This window comes from Mus pahari, chromosome 19 (assembly GCF_900095145.1).
Source record: "Mus pahari chromosome 19, PAHARI_EIJ_v1.1, whole genome shotgun sequence".
Lineage (NCBI taxonomy): Eukaryota > Metazoa > Chordata > Mammalia > Rodentia > Muridae > Mus > Mus pahari.
The window spans coordinates 89022862-89030704 of record NC_034608.1 but is presented as its reverse complement, the minus strand read 5'-3'; positions in this window follow the sequence as shown (position 1 = coordinate 89030704).

The window sequence follows — 7843 nt, the reverse complement described above, 5'->3', positions numbered from 1 at the left end:
CAATCCTTAGTACTGCTCTCGGCGCACACCCCTCCTTGGGTGGTGAAAGGCGCTGGATGCCGGGGGACTACTCCCAGGCGAACACCCCTCCTCGTGCAGGGAAAGGTGCCGGGTGCCGGATCAGCCTGGGGACCAAGAATAGAATTCTTAAGAGAAGAAAAATATTATCATAGATGAAAGAATATTTAAACAAATAAATAGACTAGATTCAGCTAGAGAGAGATTTGATGAATTGGAATGGTCACTGAGGAAACTATCTAAATTAGAATGCACAAAAAGAAATAAAAGATGTTAGACTGGACAATAAACTACAGTAAAAAGGAAAAGGTCCAATATATAACCAATAGGAAACAGAGACAAACACAGAAGTAATATTTAAAAAGTTCATAATTAGGACTTTATCTCAATTTGTGAAAGATACAAGCTTTAAATTTTAATAATTATAATAAATATTGAGCATAAAGATTTAAGAAAACAATGAGATGAGATATTACACTGACAATATAATAGGAAGAGTGGTAAGTAAGTAATATCTCATTCATTCTTTAAACATTTTACTTGACAGCCAGTCCCACAGCACCCAAAGGAGACTACGATTCCAGATGCTCTAAAACACCCAGTATCTCTTAAAGAATTACAGGAAAACACAATTAGACAAGTGAAGGAAATGAACAAAACAATCCAAGATCTAAAAATTGAAGTAGAAAAAAAATATAGAAATCACAAAGGGAGGCAACCCTGGAATTAGAAAACCTAGGAAAGAGATCAGGAGTCACAGATGCAAGCATCACCAACAGGATACAAGAGATAGAAGAGAGAATCTCAGGGGCAGACGATACCATAGAAAACATTGACACAGCAGTCAAAGAAAATGCAAAATGCAAACAGCTCCTAACCCCAAAACATCCAGGAAATCCAGGACACAATGAGAAGACCAAACCTAAGGATAATAGGTATAGAAGAGAGTGAAGATTCCCAACTTAAAGGGCCAGTAAATATCTTCAATAAAATTATAGAAGAAAACTTTCCTAACTTAAAGAAATAGATGCCAATGAACATATAAGAAGATGACAGAACTCCAAATAGACTGGACCAGAAAAAAATCCTCCTGTCACATAATAGTCAAAACACCAAATGCACTAAACAAAGAAAATATTAAAAGTAGTAAGGGTAGAAGGTCAAGTAACATATAAAGGCAGACCTATCAGAATAACACCAGACTTTTCACCAGAGACTATGAAAGCTAGAAGATCCTGGACAGTTGTCATACAGACCCTAAGAGAACATAAATGCCAGCCCAGACTACCATACCCAGCAAAATTCTAAATTACCATATATGGAGAAACCAAGATATTCCATGGCAAAACCAAATTTACACAATATCTTTCCTCAAATTCAGCCCTACAAAGGATAGTAGATGGAAAACACAAATACAAGAAGGGAAACTACATCCTAAAAAAAGGAAGAAAGTAATCTTTCAACAAACCTAAAAGAAGATAGCCACATAAACATAATTCCACCTCTAACAACATAAACAACAGGAAGTAACAATAACTTTTCCTTAATATCTCTTAACATCAATGGACTCAATTCCCAAATAAAAAGACATAGATTAACAGACTGGATATGAAAACAGGACCTACATTTTGCTGCATACAGGAAACACATCTCAATGACAAAAGCAGACACTATCTCAGAGTAAAAGGCTAAAAAACAATTTTCCAAAAAAAAAATTGTCCAAAGAAACAAGGTGGAGTATCCATTCTAATATCAAATGAAATCAACTTTCAACCACAAGTCATCAAAAAGGGTAAGGAAGGACACTTCATACTAGTCAAAGGAAAAATCTACCAAGATGAACTCTCAATTCTGAACATCTATGCTTCAAATTCAAGGGCACCCACATTCATAAAAGCAACTTTACTAAAGTTCAAAGCACACATGGCACCTCACACAGTAATAGCGGGAGACTTCAGCACCCCACTCAGTGATGGACAGATCATGGAAACAGAAACTAAACAGAGACACAGTGAAACTAACAGAAGTTGTGAACCAAACTAATCTAACAGATATTTATAGAACATTTCATCCTAAGCAAAAGAATACACTTTCTTCTCTGTACCTCATGGCACCTTCTCCAAAATTGACATTATAGTTTGTCACAAAACAGGCCTCAATAGATACAAGAAGATTGAAATAATCCCATATACCCTATCAGATCACCACATATTTAGGATGGTCTAAAATTCCAATCAAAACAAGGGAAGACACACATACACATGGAAGCTTATTCAATGATAACTTGGTCAAGGAAGAAATTAAAAAGAAATTAAAGACTTTTTAGAATGTAATTAAAATGAAGACACATCATACCAAAACCTATGGGACACAATGAAAGCAGTGGTAAGAGGAAAACTCATAGGTCTAAGTGATTCCAAAGAGCACCTGGAGAGAGCTTACACTAACAGCTTGATAGCACACCTGAAAGCTCTAGAACAAATAGAAGCAAATACACCCAAAAGGAGTAGATGGCAGGAAATAGCCAAACTCAGGGCTGAAATTAACCAAATAGAAACAAAAAGAACTATACAAAAAAATCAACAAAACCAGGAGCTGGTTCTTTGAGAAAATCAACAAGATAAATAAACCCTTAGCCAGACTAACCAGAGGGCACAGAGACAGTATCCAAATTAATAAAATCAGAAATGAGAAGGGAGACATAACAAAGGAAACCATGTAAATCCAAAAAAAATGATCAGATTGTACTACAAAAGTTTGTACTCAACTAAATTAGAAAATCTGGATGAAATGGATAATTTTCCAGACACATACCAGGTACAAAGTTAAAACAGGATCAGAAAAAAATATCTAAACAGACCCATAACCCCTAAAGAAATAAAAGCAGTCATTAATATTCTCCCAACCAAAAAAAAAAAAAAGCCCAGGACCAGATGGATTTAGTGGAGAATTCTGTCAGACCTTAATTAGGAATTAGGAAAGAACACCTAATTCTATCACTCTTCAAACTATCCCACAAAATAGCAATAGAAGGAACCCTACCCAATTCGTTCTATGAAGCCACAATTATGCCTGCACCTAAACCACACAAAGAGCCAATAAAGAAAGAGAATTTCAGACCAATCTCCTTTATGAACATTGATGCAAAAATACTCAATAAAATTCCTGCAAACCGAATCCAAGAACACATCAAAATGATCATTCACCAGGAACAAGTAGGCTTCATTCCAGGGATGCAGGAATGATTCAATATATGAAAATCCACTACATAAACAAACTCAATGTAAAAATCAATGTAATCCACTACATAAACAAACTCAAAGGAAAAAAAACCTTGTGATCATTTCATTAGATGCTGAACAGGCATTTGACAAAATTCAACATCCCTTCATGTTAAAAGTCTTGGAAAGATCAGGAATTCATGGCTCATACCTAAATATAGTAAAAGCAATATACAACAAACCAGTAGCTAACATCGAAATAAATGGAGAGAAATTTGAAGCAATCCCACTAACATCAGGGACTAGACAAGGCTGCCCACTCTCTCCTATCTATTCAATTTATTACTCAAAATTCTAGCTAGAGCAATTAGAAAACAAAAGGAGGTCAAAGGGATACAAATTGGAAAGGAAGAAGTCAAAATATCACTATCTGCAGGTGATATGATCCTATACTTAAGTGACCCTAAAAATTCTACCAGAGAACTTCTAAAGCTGATAAACAACTACAACAAAGTGACTGGATATAAAATTAACTCAAACAAATCAGTATCCTTCCTCTACTTAAAGGAAAAACAGGCTGAGAAAGAAATTAGGGAAACAACACCTTCACAATAGTCACAAATAATATTACATACCTTGGTGTGACTCCTCTATCCAAACAAGTTTAAGATCTGTGTGACTAACACTTCAAGTTTCTGAAGAAAGAAATCGACAAATACCTCAGAAGATGGAAAGATCTCCCATGCTCATGGATTGGCAGGATTAATATAGTAAAAATGGCCACCCTGCCAAAAGCAATTTACAGATTCAATGCAATTGCCATCAAAATTATAAATCAATTCTTCATAGATTTTGAAAGAGCAATTCTCAAATTCATTTGGAATAACAAAAAAACCCAGGAAAGGGAAAACTATTCTCAACAATAAAAGAACTGGGGGAATCACGTCCCTGATCTCAAGCTGTATTACAGAGTAATATTGATAAAAACGGTATGGTATTGCTACAGAGATAGGCAGGAAGATCAGTGGAATATAATTGAAGACTCAGAAATGAACCCACACACATCTGATCACTTGGTGTTTGACAAAGGAACTAAACCATCTAGCGGAAAAAAAGACAGCATTTTAAACAAATGGTACTGGTCAGCAAATTGACCCATTCTTATCTCCTTGTACAAAGATCAGGTCTAAGTGGATCAAGGACCTCCACATAAAACCAGATACACTGAAACTTATAGAGGAGACAGTGGGAAAGAGCCTGGAACACCAATGCTCTAAGATAAGCCATAGACAAATGTGACCTCATAAAATTTCAAAGCTTCTGTAAGGCAAAGAATACAGTCACTAGGAGAAAAGGGCAACCAACCAATTGGGAAAAGATCTTTACCAATTATATAACCGAGAGAGGTCTAATGACAGCTTCCTTCCACACTTGAGTCTTTTCAATGGTGTTTACCTGTGGCTGTCATGAGGGACATTAGAGTCCAGGTTCTTCACTCTTGGAAAGGTGATCACAGTAGTGGCTTTCAATGGCTTTCAGGCCTTTGTTCTTGGATCAGGGCTGCATAATTGACCTCTCTTTTGTTCTGAGGTCTTGACCTTCTCAGACCAAACTGCTATTTTCCTTGGTTCTCCACCTGCTGAAGATAGTGTTGGACTATTGAGCTCATTGTCATGTAAGCCAGTGTAAAATAAAATCCCCTTTTATATTTTCTGTTGGTTGTCTTTCTCTGGAGTGCTCAGACTAACACATAGGCCTCATGACTTACACAAAAGTTAACTCAAGATATATTAGAGTGTTAAGTGTTAGACCATAAAGCTTTGAGAAAACATGGGAGAAAAATCTTTATATGCTAGGCCTATAATCTCAAGAAATAAAAGATATAATAAAACAACAATAATTAATAATAATAATAATAATAATAATAATAATAGTAATAATAAACAACTAGGCTTGGTAGAGAAACTTTTAGGAACCACAAAAGTATAAGAGAAGGGAAAATAATAAATTAAACAACATCAAAATAAAATAATGTGCTCTACACAGGAGTGATGAGAAGATAAATTATGGAGTAGGAGAAAGTACTTAGAAAGACACATCCAGGAGAGGATGTTCTGTGATGAACACAGAAAAACCAGAGTAATTTAAACAATTAGGAAAAAAGTAAAAGACAGCACACACACACACACACACACACACACACACAGAGAGAGAGAGACAGAGACAGAGAGAGACAGAGAGATAGAGAAAATAGGCACATGAGTGGTCTATCAACCTTTTCCTACAGGGGAACATGAACACTGCAACAGAATATCACCAAACACCTGTGGGAATGGCTTTGAATATGAAGTGACAACATCAAATGCATCTAGGCTGCAGAGAAAGGAGTGTGAAGCCACTACTGATGGGAAGCCGTCTAGCCACACTGGAATGTATCCTGGCAGTTTTTTTTTTTTTTTCCTAGAACTAAGCACAGGAATTCTATTTTTGCACATTGACCTTGCCTCCAGAAACACCGAGGAAATCTAATTAGGCCTAGTCTTGTGATTATTGAGAGATCTTGATTTTCTCCTTAGAAAATGTCTGAGTTCTGAAACTTTATTTCCATCTGCTTCTTTTATCTGGTACTTTTCTTTTGTTTCTTTCTTTCTTCTTCTTCTTCTTTTTTTTTTTTTGGTACTTACCTTTCTATTGGCTCAGATCCAACACCCACCTGTGGTGTTGGCCTTGAACTTTTCACTTTAAAGGAGGCTCTTTAGTTTTTCCACACAGATACTTAAGCAGCAAACTGTCTTTTCTCTCTGCTTCCCTGAGAATAGTTCTGAACCCTAGTCTCCCAAGCCTCTGCAGTTATGCCTTCTTACCTTTAATTCTTTCTCTGAAGCAGATGCCGCTGAAGCAGTGTGGTGTCAGCCAATCCAGTCAGTGTTTGTTCTTTGACCTTTCTCTTTTTTCTAGTAGTAATTCCCCAGTCCATCTTACTTTATGATTCCCATAGTAACCCTCTCTTAAAATATGTGTTTTTTTCTCCCAAGAGGAAAATGATTGGTTTCCAAGCTGGTGCCCTAAAAATAAGGAAACATAATGTGAATAGAAATACATTTCCTCAGAAATGGTTCTTTTAGCTGGAATGTAACTGCTTCACCACATAGGGCAACTAGGATGATTAAAGAAAATAGAGCCAGTAACAAGTTAATTCTGATTTCTGGGCCTAAGCAGTACTCAGTAAACACTAATTTTTCCATCTTCCGTGTGTGTGTGTGTGTGTGTGTGTGTGTGTGTGTGTGTGTTTGTATGTGAGTATGCACACAGGTGCTTGTTCATCTGTGTGTGCATGTGCACGTGGAGAGAGGAGTTTGGAGTCTCAAATAGTCCTCCATACCTCTTTCACCTTATTCAATGAGGCAGGACCTCTCAATCAAATCTGAGCTTACCTACATGGCTAGTCTTGCTAAGACAGGTTGCTCTGTGGATGTCCTGTGTCTGCATTCCAAGGCTGGAATCACTGGTGGGATACCACACTTATCAAGCATTTCTGTGAGTTCTGTGCATCTGAACTCCTGTCTACATAATTGCAAGGCAAGCATTTTCCCACAGATCCATCTCCTCAGCCCCCAAAGTGTTAATTATTATTATGATTTAGATTTTCCACTCTGTCTGGAGGTACCTACTGACCAACTAGAATATTCTATTTTGTTTAAATGAGCTATATTCAAATAATTTTGATTGTAAAGAAAATTTGCAGAGTACAGTCTTCAGATATCCATATCTGTCTTGCCTCACTATTGACCTCTTATAGTACATTTGTTACAACGAAAGAGAACCACAAGTAGACAGCGTTGCTGACTAAATTTCACATTTAATTTTGGTTTCACTAGTTTTTACCTAATATTATATATATTATATCAGCTTACCTCTGTATCTATATACTTGCATGCATATGCTTTTATAGATAATACACAAATATCTGCTTGTGTTTATATATGATGAATTATAAGACTAAATCAAAATGTATAACAAAGAAAAATGGGGATAGCGACATGGCTACTTGCAGTCCAGGCCTGACGCCCTGAGTTCAGTTCCCCAAATCAGTGTAGAGTCAGGTGCGATGATGTGCACCTGAAATCCCAGCACCCCACAGTGAAACAGAAGGCAAAACAGGAGAATCAACAAGGGTGTGGAGCAGGTAGTGCCGTGGCAGAAAGAAGAGAGGTAGACCCTGCCTTGACGAGGGCAAAAAGCAAACCAACTCCTGAAAGTTGTGCACACACACACACACACACACACACACACACGAGAGAGAGAGAGAGAGAGAGAGAGAGAGAGAGAGAGACAGAGACAGAGACAGAGACAGAGACAGAGACAGAGAGACAGAGAGAGAGACAGAGAGAGAGACAGAGAGAGAGAGACAGAGATAGAGAGAGACAGGGAGAGAGAGACAGACAGACAGAGACAGAGAGACAGAAGGGGCATGTGGGTTGGGGAAGATAAACTGTCTGGAGATACTTCTCAGTAAGATTTTTTCCACATTTAAATAAAGAATTTTGGAAGAAGAATGCTAGGAAACCTATAATCCATGCCTTAGCCAGAGAGCTAAAGAAAAG